At 36.5% G+C, this 26,413-nt stretch overlaps 1 pseudogene; it reads left to right on the top strand.

The window, feature by feature from the left end:
• The first annotated feature begins 1,143 nt into the window (after window positions 1-1,143).
• On the top strand, window positions 1,144-26,156 carry LOC102025479 (annotated as a pseudogene).
• Window positions 26,157-26,413: the final 257 nt, after the last annotated feature.

Genomic DNA, 26,413 nt, shown 5'->3' with positions numbered 1-26,413 from the left:
TGAATACCTACAGTGAAGCCTCTGTCTTGAGGATATGGCCAAGATTTCTACATTGTATTCTCTTCAATGAACTTTTAAAGGCCATTTCTGCTATTCTCTTTTCAGTCTTCTTGCATTTTAATGTGTCCTGGCTTCTTTAATTTCAGGACAATGCATTCTTGATTTATTATCTCAACTCCTAACCTGATATCCTCTCCCCCTCCCCCTTTTAAAATTTATTACATGATTTTTTCATATTAAATAACATCACCTTGATATGGAGTGATTAAAGCCCTGGGTCCTGGGTAAAAATATTCATTTTAGAACCTGATTCTGATATTGACTACCTCTGTGATTTTGTAAACTTTTAAACTTTGTGTGCCTCAGTTTTTTCATACAGTAAGTGAAAATAATATACATACCAGAGAGTTGTAGTAAAATTTAAGTGAGATATTCTTTGTCCAAGAAAACACTGATGAAATGTTAACTATTAATATTATTCACACTGCATCAATAGTAATCAGAGAAGTACCAGATGTTTTTAACATGTCTGGAGAAAAACAAATTCTATTCCTACTTTAGCAGACAGTAACTTTAGTTTAATAAATTGACTGTCAAATCTTAAATTTATCAAAATCCTAAAATGTTTGTTTCATATTCATTTTGCCTATTTTGATTATTTACATTGAATGATCTTATAGGCTGTTTTGTTATTTAGATGATAAATAATCTAGAAAATAATTAAATTGTTCTACAAACTGAAGCAAATCATTAGCATCACTGTGTTCATTTCATTACGAATTTTTACTAATGTTCACAGTATACTCTGCACAAAATATAAACTTCATGTCTACATTTAGGAAATAAACTAAAACTAGAGACTATAAAATGTATGAGTCAAAAGAAAAATATATGTCTCAAAAGAGAAAAATGAGCCATACATTTTGTAAGGAGATCTGATTTCCTGTATGCCTCTTGATCATTTACACTACCGTACCATAAAATTTGAGTAAATTGAAGTCATACATTTTCCCACATCTATTATAGTGACCTTTATACAGCTAACATCCCATAATTAGCAAACACTCATAATTGTAGGAGTATATATATATGGTGAAAGAAAAGAGAGAAACAAAGTGTAAGAAAAGCCTCTTGAGAGGAGCGATGGGATCATTCAGAGCCCTTGCGTCCCTTTTAGTCCTACACCTGCTGCAGGGCTCCTACGCTTCGCTAGTGCAGCTGAATGACAACGGCTATGAAGACGTCATCATTGCTATTGATCCTGCTGTTCCAGAAGATGCAAACATAATTGAACAAATTAAGGTAAGTAAAAAAGGGAGCTTCTTTGGTTTAAATTATGAGGAAAGAGGATGAATAGTGATTGATAATTATGGAAACTGCTGCAAGAAGTTTCAAAGAAGCTTGGTACAGCAAGGACAGTGCTGGATGGGCAGAGGGAGGGGGAATCGTGAACAGGGTTCCATTTGTCTCAAGATCAAAAGTTCAGGACCCCCCTGAGCTTCAGTTTCCTCATCTATAACTTAGCTCTTGGACTCACATGATCTTCAAATAAGTACTTATTAAATGCTTATGTCATGTTGAAAGAAAGCACCGTAAATTAAAGAAAAATGTTTCTGGCCTCATAGATTGTATATGCTTTTAAAACACATAATAGAAATGAGCAAAATAGTACATGAGATGGTAGTAAGTGAAAATAATGGACAGTATTATTGTGTCCTCTTTGGAGGACAATAAATCAGGAAGAGGATACAGAATGTGGGTTGTGGCTGAGACAGAGGGAGAACATGAGCTACTGTTGAATGTAGGGGAGTCGGGGAAGAGCGCCCTGAGGATGTGACATCTAGGCAGAGACAGAGATGAAGGAGAGAGGAAACCCCTTGAAAACCTGCTGGATGGGAACAGAGTAACAGCCTGATTGGTGTGGCCAAGAAAAGAACAGCAATGAGCAGGAGGAAGAGCGGGAGCTGAAGCTGGAGCGGCAGCAACGCCAGATCACAGGACAGACTTGAGCTTTTATCCTGAGTGAGATCAGCACCCATGGAAGACTTCTGGGCAGAGGAGTGTGCTCTTGTATGTGTTCCGGAATCACTCTGAAATGGAGGAAATGGTGGCAGGTTTCCGCTGTCACTCCTCCTATAGACACACAGCTGTCGCATAGAAGTTTAGAAGGACCAGGTAGGCAGCTAAGGCTGGGGAACAAGGAGTAGGACAGAGAGGTCATGGTAGAGATCATTAAAGTGTGTGATTTTTAAGATATTTTGAGGGTATTACAGTTAATACGGCCCGATGGTTTAGATGTAGGTGGGGCAGGGAAGGAAAGAAATGTAAGAGTTGAAGAAGGCTTCAAGGCTTTGCCTGAACACTTGGAAGCATGGGGTTTTCTTTAACATGGGAAGGAAAGACTGCAAGTGGAGAATATTTGGCAGTTGGGAGATAGAGAGTTAGTTTGGGGTATTTTGAAGATGAGATGCCTTTTGGACACCCAAGTAGAGGAGATAGGAATCCAAATTCATGGTGGAAGTTTGTGTATAGATAAAAATCTGAGAACCAGCCAATAACATCAGTGACTCAGCCATGATAGGAGTCCACTAGGTGAGTAAAAAACGGGAAAGGAACGGTTCCAGAAGTAGTCCAAGGACTCGGATTTTCTAAAGTTTCTTCCCACTATAACATTAGATATTGCTATTTCAGGTATATGAATTATTTTTCCTTTCCCTGATATCAATATCAAACAATTCTTTCTATTAAAATCCTCCACTCTTAGGTCTTGTTTAAGCTTTCTAATGTACATGACCTGAGTAGTGACCTACTGATGCCGCGGATGACATTTACCATTCATTCCTTCCAAATTCTGTTGCCACACAAACATGTTTGCTTATCGATACCTTTGGAATTCTCAGAGAAAATGAAGTTTGCTTTTACTAGAGAGCATGGATTTGGAGAACAGATAGCATAGCTGATTCTGAAAGATGTTAGTGTTCAGATAATCAATTGGTTTCAAATATTTATGAACTTAGAAATCATAATTCTATTTGGTAGAATTGCATGTAAGGGGAAAAATTGAACATGGTCCTCTATTAAACAACACAAGTAGAAATTTGATTATGTGCAGACATTTCTAGATATCACAATGTTTTTTTGACGTTGAGGCCTCTACACAGTCCTTATCTTTATAGAACCAGGAAACTTTGTGAAATACCATCATCCATGGTATAAATAAAAGAAAACTTGGGTTCTAAAAACCCAAATTATTTTTTCAAGTTCATATTATGTAGCACAGTCAGAATTAAGATCCAACTCATGAGATTTGAAGATTGATAAACATAGATTTGCGTTCTGGCTTGGATAAGATAACAAAACAAACAAATCAGTTAACAAAAATCACTTCTAAAAACTTGATGCGCTGACTGCAATGACGTATCCTGTATTCCCAGTTACTAGGGAGACTGAGACAGGATTGTAAGTATAAAGCCAGTCTGGGCAATTTGGCAAGAACCTTCTCAAATTTTTTAAAATAATAAAAACCTGAAATGTAGCAAAACAAATATTCTGCTTAGAAAACCTTTAGAAAGCATTATAAATGAGTCTTCAATATCCCAGGTGATGACAATCACTTCTTGGACCTCTGAAATCTTTCATGACATAAGAACATCCCACTAGTAAGACAACCATGGGCCAGGGAGACTCCAAAACAAATGCAATCTCTTTTTAATTGTACAGTGAACAGCCCAGACAACTGTACACAGCAACTCTATTTGTTCACCAAAAATACTTTCATCTCAGAGAGCCAGCATTTTAAGAAGAAGGTAATAACTTATTGAGATATAAATATAAAAGAAGAGAGAATAAAGAAGGAAGGAAGGAAGGAAGACAGGAGAGGGAAGAAGAGGAAACAGGCATCTTTAGAAACAAAACAGAATTATTTCCTGTATTAGGTCAGTGCTGAAACAACTTCCATCCTATTTTTGAGTTCTTAAAGTCCTTTCTAAACTCCTTGCTAGTCCACTGAGCCCTTAGTTCTCTGAACTCTGCCCTTCTGGCTGATCCATGTTTCCAAACCCAATCACCTGGCTGACTTCATACATTAAGGGTGAATCAACATATTGAAGACACAGAAAAGCAGGAAGGAAGCCTGGGAATTCCTGAGGAGGAACTATTTTGTATGGAACAAGGAAGTATCACAGAGGAGCCAGTTGTGAAGAAGAAGGGGGTGGTTTCCAGAAAGATGAAGAACTTTATATCACTACCCTTCCCCTAGGATTCCTCAGTTATTCAGTAGCCTTGATCACATAGAACAGATCACCCTACATGCCTTTCCCAGTGTATTTCTCACTCTAGATAGTAAGCTCGATAAAGGACCAATCTCTCTTATTAATTGTGTTAATTTTATGTTTATGATTAATTTCAGCTCGTTGACATAGTAACAATCCTGTGATCAAAATTTTACCTCTCTGTGAATATTCTCATAACTCCACCCATCGGGCACCAGACCAGCAGCCTCGGCTGGGAGTGGAGTGGGGAGAAGAAAATCCTTTTTAATACTGATTTCTACAGACTGTCTTCTTCAGCTTGCATCTGCTGAAGCTGTTCTTCACTCAAATTTTTATAATAACCAGACATGGTGGCACACACTTGTAATCCCAGCACTTGGGAAGCTGAGGCAGGAGGATTGCTGAGTTCAAGGGCAGCCTGAACCATGTAGTGAAACTCTATCTCAAAAAGACAAAAAAATATATAATCAGAAATGATATCAGTTTTAGGACTGCTGATGTGCAGAGTACTTTCTAATTCATCTCGTGTGGTTTTGTCAACCACAAAAATAGGTAGTGCAGTAATGGCCCATTAAGAGGTGGGGAAACAGTTTCAGAGCACTACAAAAATCAAGCAAGATCTGCTACCCAGAGAGTGCTAATACCGCCACTGCAGCCAAGTAAATGACTCCAAAATCCATATGCATGTTCATAGTCCTGTTAACCAACTCCTCTGATCACCATGCAGAAGCAGTCACCTTTTGAGGTGAGAGGATTGAAGACTGAAGAGGTTTTCATTGTGCAGGACAAAGCAGTAGTTCAGGTGCCATAATTTCAGCTGAAATTATGTGCAGAGACCCTGCTGCTAGCTCTGTTGTTTTTGTATTAGCTAACAGTGGGAAATGCCTGACACAAGCCACTGCTCATTAGTCCACTCTTAGCTTTCTTCCTCACATCTTTTTTCCCTTTGATGACAGGACATGGTGACCACAGCATCTACTTACCTGTTTGAAGCTACAGAGAAAAGATTTTTTTTCAAAAGTGTGTCTATATTGATTCCTGAGACTTGGGAGGGAAATCCTCAATACAGGAGGCCAAAATACGAGAGCTACAAACATGTAAGTATCAAAATCATCTCCAAGAGGAAGAAAGAGTTTCTGTTGCTTCGTACTTTGGCCATAGCTTGCTGCAGAGTCAGTCTCACTACATATTGCCATTTCTCCCCTTGATGTGTTCATGCTCTTTTTCACCATTTTCAGGCTGATGTTATAGTTGCACCACCGACCCTAGAGGGCAGAGATGAACCTTATACAAGACATTTCACAGAATGTGGAGCAAGAGCAGAATACATTCATTTCACGCCTGATGTTGTTCTGGGCAAAAAACTAAATGAATATGGACCAACAGGTAGGAAATTTAGACAAAACATCTAATTTTCAACAAGCAAATGTGTTTCCAGGTTAAGTAAGCAGACTTTGGAGCCAGAGACCCTAGGCACAAATTCTTGCTTTTCTGTATTTTAGTTATGTGTGACACGAAAGAGGTAATCTACCTTCCTGTCCAAATGTGAATAAAGGAGACCCTACACTGTGTAATATTTTGGAACTGGAAAATCTATGTAAATATGCTTACTGTAGTGTATAACAATGTCCTCATAATTTAGACAGAGAGAGAAAACAATACTAAATATTTTCTTAAGCAGACTTTTTAGATTCCATTTCCAATTCTCCATAGGAGGATATTAATTAGTCTCATGTCAGCCACATGGATTTCAGACGTACAATGAGTTAGAAGCAGCCATGACGCCAGGAAACTGTCAAAACACTCATAGGCTGTCACTAGCTGCTATGATTAAACTTTTTGTTTGAGGCAAATGAAACTGTCTATAATTTGGCATTTGGACCTATTAAAATTATGATTTCATCTAATTCAATCTAAATGCTATGATTACTTGTTCAATTGAACTAAATCGTATTATTTTAAAAGGCAAATTATTGATAAAGGAAGGCCAATTCATGTATCACTATTCAATAAAAACTTTCATGAACCCCTAAACACCAGACTCATCTCTCCCCTCCAAATACCTGTTAAGTACGCATTCATGCAGTCTCTTGTCTCTGCCAAGGTTCAGACAGCCCTAGTCAGCCTGAACTTATTCCCCACCCAATCTTGACAGTTCTATGTCTCCTCCCACCCCAATCTTACCTCTCCCTATTTGACTTACTAAATCTCCAGTATGGAATGACTCAGCCAGGCTCCATCTCTTCTATTTTCAGATCTCATAGAAAAGGAAGACTTTCCCGATTTTTAAGGCCAGTCCCGCCATCTAAGCTCTTGATTTTTCTTCATATTGCACACCTAACCATATTCCAATGCTGATTCTGCCCTTCCTTTTAGATGTCTTTATTACATAAGGTGACATGCGTGTTTGTGGGAAAAAAAAAAAAACACATTTTGCAAATCATGCCCTAGAACAACAAAACTTTTAGAAAAATAAGATGAAGTTTGGCCCTCAAAATCTCATTTTCTAATAAATCTAATTACAAGAACAATGAGAATGTGTTTCTAGAAAGAACATTTGGAAGAGTAAAGCAGTAACTCTGTAGGGCTACAGGCTGGCACTGCGAGAATACACACACCATACACATATACACACATCATACACATGCAGCATATACACCATACACACACAGCATACACACACACCCTATACATACCATACACACACCATACATACACTATACACACATACATATCATACACACACACTGTACACATCATACACACACCATACACACCATACACACACATCATATACACACACCATATACACACACGTGTGTGTGCACTTTAGAAATGAGAGTAAAGTAGCCCAAAATAAGCCAATGATGTAGATGGGAGCAGAATTCTAAGTCAGAGGGAGTGCTTTTCGGGGGAGCATGGCAGCAGGACAGGCTGAGGGGAGAGGAAGTCTGGGAGTGGACCAGAGCAGGCAGTTTCACCTTGTCTTCCGGTCAGCTAAATTCTTATTGTAACAGCCTACAAGAGGTTCTTTACGCTTTCATACTGAGGGTTACAATCCTCTCCCATTCCTCTGACTCCATGTGCCCAGAAAACATTAGACCAGCCACTTAAAAGTTCAGTGTGTAAAGGAATGACTTAAGGGCTTGTTATAATGCAGACTCTGATTCAATCGCAGGTTTTTGGAGGGGCCTGAGACTCTGCTTTTTTGGACAAGTCCCCCTGCTGATGCCCTGTCTCACACTCTGGCTAGCAAGGGCTTAGAGAGAACCTTGACTTTTCTTCCTCATGACTGCTATTTGCCTCCTATTTTCAGCTCTCATGTGAGGTTTTCTGAGCTAAGTAACACACAGTGCAGCACAGACGAACTATTTCCCTGCCCTCCTCTCCACTCGTGTCCTCTGAGGCTGTTCCCAACCTGGCTAAACGTTCCACTCACTTCTTCCTGCATCCCAAACTGTGGCTTCTTTTTTATTTTGCCATTCATCTGGAAATTCGTATGAAAAATGTTTTATTCTAACTCCTCTCAAAATATCTCCATTTGAAAGATTTATGTTTCTTAATACCTACTATTTCACTTAATATATAACTGAAAATAGTTTTATATAGATAATGTTTATACATAGCATAAATGAATCACTTCATTTTGACATTTCCCAAATCCTATATGGTCTACGGTAGGGTTTCTCAATCTTTTCTCACTGTCAACCTCAGCAGGAACATTTTTAGGCATTTTTTCTAGTTACATCCACATAGTATTTAAAACAACAGAATTACTTTATATCCAATTATGTGGCTGACAGGCTTGAAGTTTGGAGAGCCATATACCACTATAATATATAAGGCCTTTTGATCCCCTTGGATGCAAACCCAAATCCCAGTCTGTTCCAACCATAGTGTACACTCCACAAATGAGTTATTGATTAAACATGTATGGGGGATAAAATGATAATATATAAGGTAAAAATATAGTGTTATTTAATGCAATAGGCTCCTTTTATAAACAAAAATATAACTGAGTTATGAAAAATCTAAATCTAAATATATTTGTGCCTGAAACATCTCAAAATTTTTAAGACATAGGAGCTGTCACCTGCATTTTGATCACATGTTTGAAATGTTTTCCCACAGGGAGACTGCTTGTCCACGAGTGGGCCCATCTCCGCTGGGGGGTGTTTGATGAATACAATGAAGATCAGCCTTTCTACCTGAGCAAGTCAAAGAAAATCGAAGCCACAAGGCAAGGCTACTAAATTCTTTTAACATAATATCAAGTTTTTATTTTTTTGACCTGAGTTATTACAAATAATAATCACTTGTCTATCCCAAAGCAGATGATAGATACAATATCACAAAACTGCTTTAACTTTTTTAGAAAATTTCCCTTAAAGCAGCTGGTTGTCTATTTAAAATACTTCAATGGCATTTTTTTGCAATGTAACACATTTTACACAAGCCTACTATATTAGTTTGAACTCATTTTGACTGAAGTTATGCATGGATTTACTACACTTTTGGAGATCAAAACTGGTCCAAATAGACCAAGGATGAACAAAAATGGTTAAATACTACTAACTAGTTAAGTACTTAACTAGTTAGTTACTGAGTAAGAAATGAGGTAGCTTCAAAGAGCCAAGTAGGAATTTCTTGGAGATTTATGAAGGTCATTTTAAAATATCCTTCTAGCATCATAGTTAATAATAAACTTTCCTTTTGATTCTGAGATCAAAATGGCAAAACTACTAGGAAAAATCAATTTAAAGTAGGGTGTCATTGGTCTCATCTATGTGACATGTCCTGTTAGAGCTGGGGAACTGTCATTAATGTATAAATTAAAAGGTACAGGGTTTCAATGAAGACCATTCCTTTGTCCCATTACACCGGGTTTTAGGGACATGCTTTGCTTTGCTTTGCTTTGCTTTGCTTTGCTTTGCTTTGCTTTGCTTTGCTTTGTTTTACTTTGAGACAGGGTCTCACTATGCAGTTCAGGCTGGCCTTAAACTCACCAATGTAACCTAGACCAGCCTTGAACTCACAGCAATCCTCCTGCCTCAGCCTCCAAAGTGCTGGGATTACAGGTATGCACCACCATGCCTAGCTAGGGACATATTTTGAAAAGTAGTATATCAATTACACTTTTTATGTCATATCCCCCCAGATTTTTTTCAGCCCTAGCACGTTCATCATGAGTGTCCATATAGACAGTGACATTATGTTAACCTAGTATGGGAGAATAGAAACATAAACATATTTAGGAATCTCCCTAAATGGCTAAAGGAAATGTAGTCATCACTTTCTGAATTTGAACTGAAAACCAATGGAAAAGTGAGATATAGCCACATCCCAGCATATCTGCTACCATCTTTGCCACGTGTTGGCACTTCCTGGTAACAAAACTCATTTCTGAAATGCCTTCATCATTCTGTATTCTACTGTCATTTTTGACAGCACCTTACTCTTTGCTTCCAGTTATATTTCCTTTCAGATAAAAGTGTCCTTGAATAATCAAAACACAGTTAGCTATGCAGTCCCTCACTATCTGAGGATATGTCTTTTGAAAGAAGCCCACAGAGAACTTCAAGTCACGGTGGTACCCAGGATAAATGGTTCCATAACTTTCCTCATCCAGGTGCCTGCAGTAACTCACCAATATAAGTCCAGCAGGAGAGATGTCTAACCAAAAGACTAGCAGCTAGCTCTAACCCCATCAACAAACTCAGTCATGTGTATCTATAGATCCCATTTAAATTTCTATGTTATACTTTCTTGAAAAATAGATAATTGCTTTGATTAGAATTTTTAGACTTTGCTGTCAGCATAGGAAGTACATGAACACATAAAACAAACATTAACAAAACAATTTAAGATTTTTTAAAAAGTGCTAAGGACTAAACTGTCTCAGATACTAATTGTCACATATTTTCAGGTGTTCTGAAGGGATCTCTGGAACAAACAGTGTTTATAAGTGTCAAGGAGGTAGCTGTATAACAGGAAGATGCAGAATTAATTCTACCACAAAACTGTATGAAAAAGATTGTCAGTTCTTCCCTGATAAAGATCAAACAGAAAAAGCTTCCATAATGTTTATGCAAAGTATTGATTCTGTAAGTATGCCAATCCTTGCTTCCAAATCCATAATCAAATCTGATTTTACTTATACCTGATTTTAGTTTATTTTAGGGTGCTTGTGATTGAATCCAGGGCCTTACACATGCTAAGCATGCACTCTACCTAAAAGTGTTATACCTCTAGCCCCAATTCATCTGTTTTTAAAATATGTATCCAGGTGAAATGAGGATTAAATACATCCATATGGAATTTGTTAATCATTGCCTGACACATGATAAACACTCAACTAGGGTTACCTCTTGTTATTATCATGGTCAGCCTCCTTTAATACTGATTCATGTTAAAAATAGTTCATACAATAAAAGTATATATGTAGAACAATTTAAATCATTCAGGTTTACACTTAGATTTTTTAATAAGTGGTACTGTGCAACAAAATTATTTTTCCATCTAATCAACCTTCTAGATTGTTGAATTCTGCAATGAAAAAAACCATAACCAAGAAGCTCCAAGTATACAAAACCTAAAGTGCAATTACAGAAGTGCATGGGAGATAATCAGAGAGTCTGAGGACTTTAAAATCACCACACCGATGACAGCATCACCTCCTCCACCTGCCTTCTCATTGCTGAGGACCAGTGAGAGAATTGTGTGCCTCGTTCTTGATAAGTCTGGAAGCATGGGTGTAAGTTCAATGGACCCATTTTTCTGGGTGTAGCATTGGGGGTAATTAAATTCTAAGAACACACTGTACTCTACCCTTACTTAGATTGTTCCAAATTACATGGTGGCATAAACTATCATCATTTCTGGTGATCACATCCTCAAGGTATTGCAACAAAAATTATAGTAAAAGAAAGACATCATTAGAGTTCAAAAGACCTAACCCCAGAGAGTCTCTTTTTTCCAGGAAATTGTTTACTGTGGAGAGCTCATCGTCAAGCTTTAGTTAGACGGTCAGTACTAGAGATTGAAGAACTAAATTGCGTTTAGCCATGGTTCTTTCTTTGAAAATGCTTGAGAGCATGAGAATTAGTGGATATTACATAACATTCCAGATTAAGGAACAGGAACATTATCAGGATCCCTAACATGGACTTTTCTTATTTGTACCATCTGTACAAATGACCTCCTTAAACTCAAAGAAAGAAACAAAAACATCACAACAAAGAATGTAAGTTTAGATGCAGCCATTCCTTCCATTATCAGGCAGCAGTGGAAGGTGTTGTGCTAAGCTCTGGGAACACAGATCCATGTCCTTGAGAGGTTTATGGTTCAATAGTGAATGCTTTTTCTCCTTTTCCATATTATCTAGTTAAGTCATACTTATCCTCTTAATTATCCTCTTAATTTAGGAGGGATGCTTATCCTCTTAATTTAGGAGGGATACTTCCTCTGGGAAATGGACTGGGTGTATCATTTGTTACAGGTCCTTCTGCTCACTGCCAACACTTCCCTGTGCATATCTCTGTTAGTGTATACAATTTTGAAAGCATACCTGCTTCTACCAACTAGATTGGAAGATTCTCTAGGAAATGGAACCTTGTCTAATGCATCTTTGTAGACCCATGGTATAGAATAGAGTTCATCACATAGGACTAATCCATAAATAATTATTGAAATGAATGAACTACAAACAAGCAATGCAATCTGACAAAGCACCCAGAAGGATACATACTTGAGGCAGAACAGGGCATGCTAAAGACCAGGAATAAAAACTTCAGCCAATGCGGGAGGTGTTTACTGAAAAGAGCAGAGAATGATATAGATCAATAAAATGAGCCACAGTAACACAGGATTTCAAAGAGACCACCAAAGTGCTGACACTAGGATACACAAGAGATCCAAATGTTACTGAGGAGAGAAGAGGTCCCTGATAGAGAAACGATGAGCTCCCTCAGGCAGAGTGCTATTAGATCTAGGTTAAAAGACAAAGTAAAATGGCAGAAAACCTTTCAAATATGGACTTTCAGGAATTTTTCACTGTAATTTGGTTCAGGAATTCAGAGAGAAATTTGAGTATGGGTCATGGGTAGGTACCACCAAAGAGTGTGGTGGGAGCATTGGGTTTTTGTTGTAGCTATTGTTATGAATGCCTGTTAATTTTGCAAAGCATTGTGTTTCAGCATGGTATTCTTATATATGTATGTAATATATTATGATCATCATATCAATGCCTCATTACTGTCCATTCTCCACCTCACTTTATTCCTTTCTTCTTGAGTCTCTTCTACTTCCATTTCTTTTTCTTTTCTCTTTTTTTAGATTCCACTTTTAGGGAAAACATGTGACAATTATCTTTCTGAATCTGGCTTATTTTGTTTAACATGAAAATTTCAGGTTTCTTTTTTTTATTTTAAAAATTTAAAAAACTAATGAAACAACAATGAAGACAAAATAATTCTAGTCAGAAAGATTCTTAGATCTGGTAAATAAATTCAGCAAAGCAGCAGGAGACAAAATCAACACTAAGAATTTAAAAACTTTTCTGTACACCAATTAATAGCTTTTCTGTAATGAAATAGCTGAGAAAGAAATAAAGAAAAACAATTCCATTTACAATAGCTTCAAAAATTTACCTAGACATCAACCTACCCAAGTATAATTGTTGATACATGGTGTCAATTTGAGAAATTTAGAAGCTTAATTAAGTGACTCACTAGGAGGCCGGGGTCCTCACTTTGTAAACATCCTGAGCCTGTGCAAGAGGAGGGCACTGAGATGGTGTGAGTGCTACACCCACCCTAGGGCAGGTAGCCTGCTTACAACATAAGGGAGGAGAAAAGGCTTTCTCTATTCCTTTGCTCTTGTTGCTTTTGCTGTCTTCCACCACCATGAACCATTGTCCCTCTGCTATGCCACCCTGCCTTGTAGCCAGCTGAGTGCAGACTGAAAATTCTACAAACTGTGAGCTAAATAGAACTTTTCGTCTTTAATTTGGGTGTCAGGTATTTTGTCTCAGCAACCAGAGAAAAGTAACTAAGACACCAAGAAAGTGAAAGTCCTCTACAATGAAATTGAAAAGAGACAAGAAGAGATGAAAAGACCTTCCACATTTGTGGACTGGCAGAATTAATAGCACTAAATGGCCATTCTAGCTTTTGCCTCTAACTTATATGCTTAGTAGCCAGGAATCAGTTCTAGTTAAAAAGTATGAGCTCTTTATTACATACACTATGTATGTCCCATAATACACATAATCATATATTTTTACTTTCGCAACTGAAGAATAAGTATTGCTTTCTTCAATAATGCTAATTAACATTCACAAAAGGTTCTTACCTGTAAATTTAATCTTGTGTGATGTTACTTACTATCTTCCAGTAAAAAAAAACGCTTTTTTTCCCTGTCCTTTTTTTAAACTCAGCTTGAAAACCGCCTTATTCGAATGAAGCAAGCAGCAAAACTGTTCCTGATGCAGATTGTGGAAAATGGATCCTGGGTAGGGATGGTGGAATTTGATAGTGCTGCAAAAAAAAAAAGTGAATTAATCCAAATAAAAGGCAACAGCGAAAGAGATTCCCTGATAAACAGCTTACCTACAGTAGCTATTGGAGGAACTTCCATCTGCAGTGGGATTAGATCTGCATTTCAGGTGAAAATCATCCTGTATATACACTTTGTTCTTTTGTGGTTGTTGTTGTTCAGTACATGTTAATATGAAGTGCTGCTTCACAAACTTGCTGCCTAATTTTAACATAATTAGTCTTAAGAGGCATACAACAAAACACATATAAAAAATTTACTTGATTTTCTAGTGAATCAGTGGATCAATGAATAAACTGTGGAGAAATAAATTACTATAAGAATACTGCTAGATTATAAACTCAGTGAGGTCAGAGATTTTTCTCTCTTTTTAGTATAGAATAGTGAGAGCTAAATAAATGTCAGTTAAATAAGTAAGTATGCTTGGGCAAAAAAACCATCAACTTTTAGGGCAATAATGGGGCTACATGATGTGATTTTACTTTGAGCCAAATATCCTTTTCAGTTTATATAACATTCCATAGGGCAAGCTGCTTTGTAGTTATTAAATCTAATAGCAAGAACAGTTAGTCATATTTAAGGTAGGCCATATGCGTTAGCACATGAACTCCGACAGCAGAGTACTGACCCTGCTACTTACTAGCTTTTTAGTTTTAGGCAAACTTTTCAATCTCTGAATTTTCTATGCCTTATTTATGAAATATAGGAAGCAACAATGCCTACCTGAAAACACTATAGTGAATATTAAATAAAATTATAGTTATATGCTTACAACAATATTTATCAGGTTATAAAATTTTCAAAACAATCATCTTGAAAGCATAACTAGTATTAATTAGGTCATGTTCCTGCTTAGAAACCCTCTCTTCCCTCATATTCTGTAAAATTAAGTCTGATTGTCTCAGTTTGTGCTTATTCAAATCTCCTAGACTCTAAAATTGCCTTTATCTACTTCTAACCTTTTTCTCATCTCTCCCCTCTTGATGCTCTGTGCTCTGAAAAACTGATTGCACACATTGCCCTCCGAGCCCACTGTGTGCTAGCTTCCCCATACCTTGCACATGCAATTCCTCTGCCTAAAAGGGCTTTCTTTTCTCTCACCTTTACATGTTAAATTACACTAACTCTAAAATCCTCTCTACATGTAGCAGTCTCTGCTCCCCTAACCCTACTGAGTCTTTCTCTGTTATGAATGACATAGCATTTTAGAGTAGGTTTGTAACATAAAAGCCTGATTTCCAATCACAAATGTCATTAATTATTTTTGTTTCTCTAAACGTGATTCTTGACTCCTCTAGTCCTAGATTACCTAATCATAAAATGAGATAGTGAAAGCTAGCACAAAGATTTTTAAAGAGGTTTTCGATATTTTCAGGATATATTCACTGTGTCTGTTATGTGCCAAGCAAATCTTCAGTCGTGTAGTTCATGCTTTAACAGTGGAGTACCGAATTACAAAGACTAATAAGAACGGTAATTGCAGAATTGGAGATAGTGCTCTGACGGAACCTAACAGGGTGACACGAGTAACTGGGAGAAGAAGGGAATCGCTGTGTATTGAGAGGCCCCTGAGATCACTGAGATCTCTCTAAAGAACGACTCAAAGTTAAAATTTGAAGGATAAGACTGAGCTAATTCATGAAGAGCAGGAAACATGAACTACCTTGGGGAAGAGATGGAAAAGAACGAGATTATTGTAAGAAACAGTAGAAGCTAGTGGTGCTGCAGATTGGCAAGGAAGAGTCATATGAAATTTGGTTGAAGATGTAAACAATGGCTAAATTTTTCAAGCCTTCAAAAATATATAAAGGGTTTCTATTTTGTTGAAAGCACAACAGAAAGCTATTGAAGGTTAAAGCATCACAGTCTGAAAATCACTGTGTAGTTTAGGAATGTGACTCTGCCCACAGAAAAAAAAAGTTGTAGTGAATAAGAGCGATAATAGTTTGGAAGCTCGGAATTGGATCAAAAATGCAGTTAACGCATAGAAAATGTTCAATATATGGTAGTACCACAAAATGTTCTTATTTGTCTTGAATTACACACATCTTCACTGTACCTATTAGCTGTGACTTAGTTGCTGACCTTAACATCTCCTCAGTCTCTAATACAAGGTCAGTAAATATTGATAAATTAAATTCAAATCTTTCCATGTATGCAGGAACCATGCAGTTCCTACTGAATTCCCAGCACAGTGGCTCACACATTGTAAGTGCTCAGTGAATGAGCTAATACAAGAAAGTGAGATGTGAAGGAAGAGAATTTGATTTCATCCCTGGAACTTCCCTTTGCTCTCACATGTGTGGGAGGAGAGTGACGGGGAAACTGTATAAGTGACATAAACCTATAAAAGCCTTTCTCTGTTTTTAAGTTTAGTTTCAGTGCATGTCACAACATATTTTTATACATCACAATATATGCAATAGTCACTTTGTCTCAAAGTATGCAAAATTTCTAAAGAGGGTAGTGAACTCCTTGATACTAGCCTTATTAGGGATTTGTACATTTCAAATCCTTTTCCACAAATCTATGTATATGTCAACTCTATATTTAAGAAAGCCACTGTCGTTTTTTTTCTTTTGGCCTACATTCCTTTTGACTTAAGACTCCAAAATGGCGCTCAAGGAAGCCACTATCAATGAAAGCAGTCAGAGAAGATGAAATATTGCTATTTTATAAATTTTTGTCTAATTTCCCATCAATCTGTTAAACCTAGTATGAGACTTGTGTCTGAATTCTGTTTGCAGGTGATTAGCAAAGACTTCCAATTAAATGGGTCTGAAATACTGCTGCTGACTGATGGGGAAGACAATACGGCAAGTGCTTGTATTAATGAAGTGGAAGAAAGTGGGGTCATCATTCATTTCGTTGCTTTGGGACCAGAGGCTGATAAAGCAGTACAACAGATGCAGAATACAACAGGTAAAACATGATCTGTATATTTCAGGCCATTTATAGCAATGTACAAATGTTGAAATTGGCCACTGAACATCCATTGAGGTCTTTTGTGAATTGAAGTTAGAGATCACCAAACCTAATCTCTGTGCTAGTGATATTCACTATGGAGAATAGCTGTATGGAGAGACAAAAAAAACTGCTAATCAAATCACACAATCAGGTAACATTCCTTCAAAACAGGAGGAATATAGAAGATAAAGTTCTATGTGAGCGAAGAAACAATCACTTTTCCTGAGTTGTATAGATTAAGGGAATAAAGGTGTAGAGATTGGAAGACTTCTTCACTGGGCCTTGAACAAGGTGTTGAATTTCCCTGAGGAAAAAGTATTGAGAAAAGATAATCAGGACATGAGAAAAAAAGATCATCTTGAGGATGATAATAAAAGACACTTGGATGGAAGAAATGATGTTCCTCTGAGACCGCAGCATAAGTTCCCATCAATAAGACATAGGCTATAAAATGGGAGCTCAAAATTAACAGAAGTTCTGGCTAAAAAGTTCTGAATACAATTGAAATTCATAGGCAAATAAATATAGTGTTTGTTATTTTAAATACACAGGCGTGTGATTAAAATAGTACCTTCTTAAATATAACAAGCAATACATAACTTATAGCCTGGACATCAATTTATGAAATTGGCTCTGATGATACCACATATACACATACTTTGCAATATTTAGTTATAAAAACTGCTATTCTTTGACGATATTTCTGTGGCCATTGTGAATTGCATTTCTGTCCCAAATCTTCCACCTGATCTCAGTATTTTTTTAGACTTGGCCCACTGCTCACCATTCTTTTTTTTTTTTTTGGTTTTTCTCCGGTACCGGGAACTGAACTCACGACTTTGCACTTGCCAGGCAGGTGCTTTTGCCGCTGAGCTAAATCCCCAGCCCCTGCTCACCATTCTTCATCCTCATTCCCCATCATCATAAGAATGTCTCGATATAGCAGCTCTTTTATCTTTCACATTTTTTGACTCTGATCTTCTCTGTCTGGAAACTCAAAGAGCCAACTTTATTAGAACTATATGCTAGATAAAGTAAATACTTCCTCAAAGTGACTGTGTAAAGACTGTGAACTTAAATACACAGAATTGTAACATCGTCTTTCACAGTCTGATTATTTGATTTATTTCATCGGACTGAGATTTTGAATCTGGCATAATAAGGTATCTTATGCTTCCCAGTAATGATATTTAAGTTAACATTTCAGAGTTAATCTTACAGCTGTCTGACATTGATCTATTTTAATAGATACTGAAATTCTGACTTTCTTTAAACTGTTGCCCTATGAATTATAGTACTAAAATGTGATAAGTATTTATTTTCTAGAAGTCAACCAGCTCATGCATTTACATTTTAGGAGGAAAATATTTCTATGCTTCAGATAAAGCCAAGAACAATGCCCTCATTGATGCTTTTGCATCCCTTACCTCAGAAAATGCAGACGTCAGCCAGAAGTCCCTTCAGGTGAGAGTTCCAACTCCTAGAGATTTTTTGTTTGCATTTACCAAGAAAAATAATTTAGTAACTTTAAGTTTTGAGTTCTGTATTTTTCTCAAAGTGAAATTTAATTAAAATCAAAACCTGAAATGGAAATTATTCTTTAGGTATACCCAAACTAAATGATGAAAAAGAATAAAATACATCATGAATACAGACAATTTTTTTGTATTTCCATGGTGTTTTTAAAGAGATAACATTAATACCTAACAATAACAGTTTTCTATCAAAACTAGGATTTGTCCAAAATAAAGGACCCACTGTTCTCTGAATATATTTTTAAAAATCATGTTTCTGAGCTTTTCTCACCCTTCTCTGCTGTGGTATAGATTGAGGCAGATGAACTCATTCACCTAATTTGAAATTGAAGGAATGTATCTTGGAAATACACAGGACAAAGGCAGGGCAAATAATTCTATATCTACATGCCTAGGGCTTCTCTCACCTCCTCAACAGCTTCTTTTCCACTGACTTTTTACTTTATTTACCTCTTTCTGAACTCAACTGTTTTTCCCCACTTGTCTCAATATTGCTATCATTTCCCATTATTCAGATTCAAAAAGTTTGAGTAACTTTCAGTTCTTAATTTGTGTCTTATGTACAATGTCAACACAGCCTGTTTCTAGCAAAATGTTTTACAAAACATCTCTCTTCTTTCCAACACCCTCAGGTCTCTGTCGTGTCTCTTAATGCCAAAACTTCTGTCTTCCAGCTTATTAAATTACTAGTTACGTTAAAGTTTTCTATTTTACTATTTAAACAAACTTGTTTCTTCTACCTCCCAGCAGTAAGGAAAGTAAAAGTTGATGGATATGGGCCTAATATATGTGCAGATTACCAGCAGCTACTGGAGCTCTGGTCTATAGTTTTTCCCTGCAGAAATATATTAATAATTCATCTCAGATCTAGCCTGACAGTGTGTGAAGAATAAACTAAAGAAAAATAAAGAGCATCTCTGAGGTTTTTTTCAACTTGGTTGATAGAGAAAATAATATTACTCTCTAAAATTTACAAGTTAACAGAAAGAATTTTTTGGAAGACGTGACTTTGAGGATATTGTTTTGTACTGTTTTTCCTTTAATAATTTTGAATGGATGGTGGTAATTCCAAGTGCAGTATTTCAAAAAACATTTAAAGGTATAAAAGCAGAATATTGAAATAGGCTAGAAAAGAGGCTACTAAGTAGCTAAAGTTTGTTTTAAAGTAAAATCAATTCTCTTCTATCAGCATGGCACCGAAGGTGTTTTAAGTTGAGGACTGGGCTAGAGTAGAAATAAGATTTTGTATTGTTCTTGGATAGATACCCCTTAGGAGGCACCTAAGAGAGTAAATACAGTGGGATCTTTTGGAACTTTATGTGAAGTGAAATATAGAAAAATGATGACTTCACTCACATGTGGGATCTAAAAACTTGGGCTCAGAAGCAAAGAGTAGATTGGTCGCAGCTATTGGGGTATAGGGGTGGGAGAAATGTTAGGCAAAGGGTACAAGATTTCAATTAGGTAGGAGAAATAATCCCAAGAGAACTATTGTACAAACATGGTGGCTATTGTTAATAACATGGTATTGCTTTCTTGACAATCACCAAATTTGTAAATGTGAGTGTTCTCACCACAGAACAATACTAACTATCAGAAATAATGCTTTTCTTGATTAGTCTATTCAGCTGTTCCATAATTTATACATATTTCAAAACATGTAAGCTGGGCCTGATCGTGCACAGCATTATTGCAGGCTGGAGCAGAAATATCACAAGGTGGAGCTCCACCTGTGCAACTTACTGACATATCAAGACCCTATCTTAAAAAAAGATAATGTTTTATATGATAAATATATACAAATCTGTCACTGTAAAAAATAAATTAATCTCAATATTCCAGACTTCCCTACACTAAACACTATTATGAAAACATGAATAGTTTCTGTACAGCTCCTCTCATAAAGGTGGTTGTTTTTACTTTCTCTTTTCTTGGGATTTCATCCTTCACACATCAGTTTTCCCTTTTCTTGAATGTACTTTCTGTACAATGTTCCACTCTTCCACCTGCTTGAAATTTATTTCAAGATATCAAGTCAGGAAAATATTCATGAGAGCTTATATCAGTTCTTTACTAGTCCTTATTTATCTCTGAAGCCTTCACTCTGCCTCAACTCAAATGCTCTAGTCTCCTATTACTGTTATCCTTGGGATCATCTTGAAAAGATTTAGACTGAAAGAAATGTGCGCACACACACACACACACACACACACACACACACACACCCCTTACAGGTAAGCCTTCCCTGTAACTGTAAGTGTCATTGTATTTACTAACGATTTATAAGTTTTAAAGATTACCTGGTGTTTTACCCAGAAAATTGGGGAAACAATAATAGGATTATACCCCTAGCTATAAAGCCCTTGTTCCTGTTCTAAGCTTCTTATTATATTGCCTCCTTCCTTCAGATGTTTTATTTGCACTCTGCCTGACAAATATTGCATCCCAGTTAGCTAAGCTGACAAGTCTAAGGTGGTATGCCACATATGTTTGTTTTCAGATGAGAAATTAAGAACCATCTTTAAAAGAAACATGACTTAAATTATTATTTTCTGTAGTCATTAATTTTTAAAATGCATTTAAACAGCTTGAAAGCAAGGGATTAACTCTGACCACTGATGCCTGGATGAATGACACTGTGGTAATTGACAGCACTGTGGGAAAGGACACGTTCTTTCTTGTCACATGGAACGCGCAGCCTCCCAGCATTTCTCTCTGGGCTCCCAATGGAACTCTGATAGATGGTTTAATAGAAGACACTGATTCCAAAATGGCCTATCTCACTATTCCAGGAAATGCACAGGTAAGCAATCAGCTTTTACACTTCCTCTGAAACTTTTAATGCTGAAGATAAACTTTAACATCATAACTGTGGATGCTAATGAGCGTACCCCATGTGAAATTAAATCCTATGTTCTTTCCTTGACTGTGAGCCTGAAAGTTATAATGACAAAAAAAAAAAAACAGGAAAAACAAACTATATATCAAGAGAAAGAAAGACAAGGTAGTCCAACAATTCTGAGAAGGAAGCATGGGAAGAATATGGGCATCTTGACATGCACACTGCTACCGAGGTCAACAAACAAGGCTACAACCCAGGCAAATTTACTTTTCCAGTTGATATGTCACAGTATACACGCCATGTATGATTCTAGTCAGGGTGCCCTGGCTAAATTTCCCCAACTCCCATCTTTTCAAAACCTCAAAATCATCAACCACCTGGTTATTCTAGCCCATACTTCTATGATTTATTTTAGAATTGCGTAATGAAACCAGAAAATACCTTGACAATGGATACTTATTACGTTTTCACTGAACATTTCAGGTGGGTGCTTGGACTTACAATCTTCAAGCCAAAGCAAGCACAGAAACACTGACTATTACGGCAACTTCTCGGGCAGCAAATTCTGCTGTGCCTCCCATCACAGTGAGTGCTAAAATGAATAAAGACACAAGCAGCTTCCCCAGCCCAATGATTGTCTATGCAGAAGTTCAACAAGGGTATATGCCCATTCTTGGAGCCAACGTGACTGCTATCATTGAATCAACCAGTGGAAACACAGAAGTTTTGGAACTGTTGGACAATGGTGCAGGTAATTCACAGGCTTTTATGAATGAATCTGTGTTTAATTACTAAGGATATGTTATGGGTCTTAGAGGTAGTATGGAGTAAGAAGACAGGCACCCAATGAACTGAGGTAGTTTATGGAGGAATAAAAAGACCAGCAGGAAACTCTAGCAGATAATACTTACAAAATGCTTAGCAAATGTGTTGTACATGCAGTAAATGTTATTTACTGTCAAAGTTATGGTCATCTAGACAGCCAGTGTCTGTCACCAGTAGGTATCATTAAGGAAGAGAGAATCAAGATTTCAAGGTTGGTGCTTCTTAGGTTTGCATCATCAAGAGAGCCTGAGCAAAAAGATAGGGTGAAGTAGTAGACCCAGGCCACTGAGAGAAAAGGGGAAAGTGGCAGAAGTAATTCCCAAAAGCTAGAACCAAATACAAATGCAGTTTTGAGTGCTGAGGTCCAAGAGCCATGAAAAATGCCACAAGAAAGGAGAGCACATCAGTGAGGCATCTGACACCTGGTCTATCTGGCAAGAACGACAGAATAGTGCTGGCCAGTCTCTGTCTTCCTGTTCTGTATGGAGGAGTGGTGCGTAAAGACCTTTTCCAGCCTCTGAATTTTTCTGGGAACTTGACTTTCTGTTAAAGGTCACTGACCAAGGAAATGAACAATTTGAAATGTATCTGAATCATTACAGAACCTTTTTTGATGTAATTTATTCATTTTATAATTCTGTCTTCAAGTAGTGTTGGCAAATTGTTCTTTGACGCACCTCAGGGCCTTCTCCCACAAACACCCCTTGCCTCTTGTTCCTCATCTACACAACAGTGAAACCTACCCGCATGTGCTTTCACTGCTTGGTGCTTTGCCATCTGACTATTTAGCTAATTGGGAAATTATCTTACCTGGAATGCCATTACCTACGAAGGTATAAGTAATTAATCATGACTTAGGGCAGCAGGATACTTTAGTATGCAAAGAAAACCTCTGAAGACTTTGCTAAAACACATAAAACTAAGACCCTTTTCTGCATACTCTCATTAATTAGCATTTTTAAAAATCTCTAGATTTTGAGAGACACAGCTACTTCCGGTCTAAATGGTGAACCTCACTTTAACGTCCTTTGACTTACAGTATTAAATGTGATGGGAAGTGTATTTTGCAATTTAGCAGGTGGTTAAGAAGTGCACAGTATTTTTAAATTGAATTGTTTGTTCTAAAAGTAGATGGGATTTTATTCTTTCAAACTATAGAGCTAATGCATCAGGAAAGCATAAGTTGAAAAAAACAAAAAAGGAGTTGTTGAAGATGAGACAAAACAAAGTTTTATTTCTCTATGGTAAAACAAATCTTCTGAAAGAGTTTTTTCTTAGTGAGGACTCATTAGATTTAAACAGAAGGATAGAACAGTTAATGTGATTAGATGAAAAAACCAATTGCCAGGGAAATGGTAAGACCCAAAAAAAAGAATACTATTAATTGTATATAAGTTGATATGGGAAAGAAAGAGATGTTATGTAAGTGTTTATTTCACATAAACAAACATTCATGTGCAAACATGTATTTAGAAATACAGATACACGCATACCAAAATAACTCAAGGGCATGAATTCAATAGTATATTCTTCAGTTATTTTCTTTTAAAGAAATAGAACAAAAGCAAAAATAACAAAAACAAAGACATAATAAATACAACATAAAAACAAAAAATGATATAGAACTTCAAACTAAGGTGATAGGAAATTAACAATGGTTATTGTATTACATATTGTTATCTTCAAAGTGGTTATGCAGATAATCAGATCTAGGCATGGAAAATTGATCAAATAATTAAACATTAACTGTTCCTTTCAATAAACCAATATAACTAATGTATAATTACCTTAGCTAATATATATTTTCCCTTCCATATCAACAGTATATTCTTTAGGCAGAGCATAATGGAAATATTCCAGTAAGCCATTTCCAAAATACCTAGCCAAATTTAGAGAGTTGTTTATCAAGACTAATGCTTATCTTACAAAATGTATGAACTTCTTCTTAAATTCACAATAATTTATTTCTTCATTTCTGTAACAAGGTGCCGATGCTTTCAAAGATGATGGGGTCTACTCCAGGTATTTTACAGCTTTTTCAGAAAATGGCAGATATAGCTTAAAAGTGAAAGCTTATGGAGGTGCAAACTCTGCCAGACGAAGCTTACCGCTGAATAGAGCTGCATTTGTACCAGGCTGGGTTGAGAATGGTAAGTGCCTTATGGTATCTGAAATCCAGTGATAGCTTGAATGATATTTGTGATTTGATCTGACTGAGGTAAGGTGTCAAGCATTTTACAACTCAGAGTTTAACTTTTCCTATTTCTGGAATGAAGATTTCAGTTAACTACCTCTAAAGTCACCTTTAGAAAAATGTCTGGCACCTAGTAACACTGCAAAGTATCCGCTAGTATTGTTACTTTGGAATACCCTTGAGAATATCAACAATAATGCTCTAGATACAGGAAAAGATCCAATATATCATGAGCCTAAGTACAAGCCAGTAGCAGAATTTATCTTTCAGAATAAACATGATAAAACAGTGTTTATTTACAATGTTTTTTAAGTAAAGAAAAAGTGCATAGAGTAACATGGTACCATGCATAAACACTGCATTCTTTGATGCCTTTCCTTTGGCCCTGTATCTTATATCTTTTCTAAGCTTTTGGTTAGCAGTTGTAACAGATTTGCAGAAGAGAGAGAAGGGCCTGACCCAAATGACTGGAAGGAAACTGGCAACGATTTCTCCAGATATAGTCCTAGCTTGGAGATAATTTGAGGGAAAAGGCAATAGTTTTTTTAAAGACATATATTGAATTATATAACATAAATCTCATTGAATGCAATCTTCATTTCAAAGTAATTTGTTATGTGGATTTAAACTACAACAATCTGGCCATAATACTAAAGAAAAAATTTTCCCACAAATTGTCTACTTAAGTTTATGTCACAAGACTTAGTAAAAATGTAACTGTGAAAAAAGAGGAAAAGATAAATGACATATTAATGGTAATTCATTAAGTCTTAAAAACACAAGTCCATTTTTCCTCATTTTAAAAAGAGAATTTTTAATTCAGGAGAAATTAAAAGGAACACACCAAGACCAGAAATTGATAAGAATGCTCAGACAGTTGTGGAGAGTTTCAGCAGAACAGCGTCTGGAGGTGCATTTTCAGTATCAGGATTTCAAGGGCCTTCCTCAACTGACTTATATCCACCAAATCAAATCACCGACCTTGGGGCCACATTTGACGGTGGTGATATCACCCTAACGTGGACAGCACCAGGAGAAGATTTGGATGTTGGAAAAGGTAAGAATGAAATGTCAGGGGGTTTATTCATGTGGTGAAAGTACTAAATGCAAAAGAAAGGATATAAGGGTGGGTTAGGAGAGCATAGTTTTTAATTAACAACTCAGCAAAGTATTAACAATAAAATCTGATATTTTTTAATCAGTGAAACAGGACACATTTTACCCTTGTCCTCCTATTCATAGAAGGATAGTAGCATTTGACAGAGATTAAAAGTCAGAATTCATTTTAAAATTTTTTCAAAATACAGCAAGAATTCAGGCTGGGTGTGGTGGCACACACCCGTGATCCTAGCACTTGGGAGGCTGAGGCAGGATTGCCATGAGTTTGAGGCCAGCCTGCGCTACACAGTGAGACCCTGTCTCAAAAAAAAGTCAGAATTTAGCTTTTATTAAAAAATGAGTAAGACTTCTGGTTTGAGTACATACTTTGTATAACTAAATATTACTGAAATGGGAAGAATTTTGTAACGTGCTATAATTACTAAACTACATGTAACTTGTTTTCTTAGCTCAACAGTATATCATAAGGATAAATGAAAGTATGATTGCTCTAAGAGACAATTTTGATGATGCTCTTCAAGTTAACACTAGAGACCTGCTACCACAAGAGGCCAACTCCAAGGAAATCTTTACATTTAAACCAGAAAATATCTCAGAAGAAAATGCAACCCACATATTCATTGCCATTCGAAGTGTAGACAAAAGCAACTTGACATCAAAGGTGTCCAACATTGCTCAAGTGGCTTTGTTTACCCCTAAAGATGAAACTCACTCTACTTCTTCTTCTGGAGTGAATCTTGCTGCCATGGTGTTGTCCATGGTGGCATCTGTAACAGTTGTAATACTGTAGTACTATTTGTATCATAGACAAGAAAAAATCTCTAAGCAGACCTAGAAACGGGTTCTAAAAAACAAAGCAACGCAAGTAAAGGATATTTCTGAATTTTTAAATTCATCCTCTGTGATCATGAGCTCACAAAAATAATTTTTAAGAAGCTTAGAAAGAACATTTTGATTAAATTAAAAACATCCATGGATTTATGAAATGCTGCCAATACTAATCTTTAATAATTTTACTTATATTTATCATAAGCAGTGATCAATAAATGTTATTTTTCATATTCATACATGGTTGTATATTACTTTCTGATGCAAGTTTTCTGAA

Source organism: Chinchilla lanigera, unplaced genomic scaffold, assembly GCF_000276665.1.
Source record: "Chinchilla lanigera isolate Chin_1 unplaced genomic scaffold, ChiLan1.0 scaffold00022, whole genome shotgun sequence".
Classification (NCBI taxonomy): domain Eukaryota; kingdom Metazoa; phylum Chordata; class Mammalia; order Rodentia; family Chinchillidae; genus Chinchilla; species Chinchilla lanigera.
The sequence above is the reverse complement of the archived record's forward strand: the minus strand, read 5'-3'. Positions and strand labels throughout refer to the sequence as shown.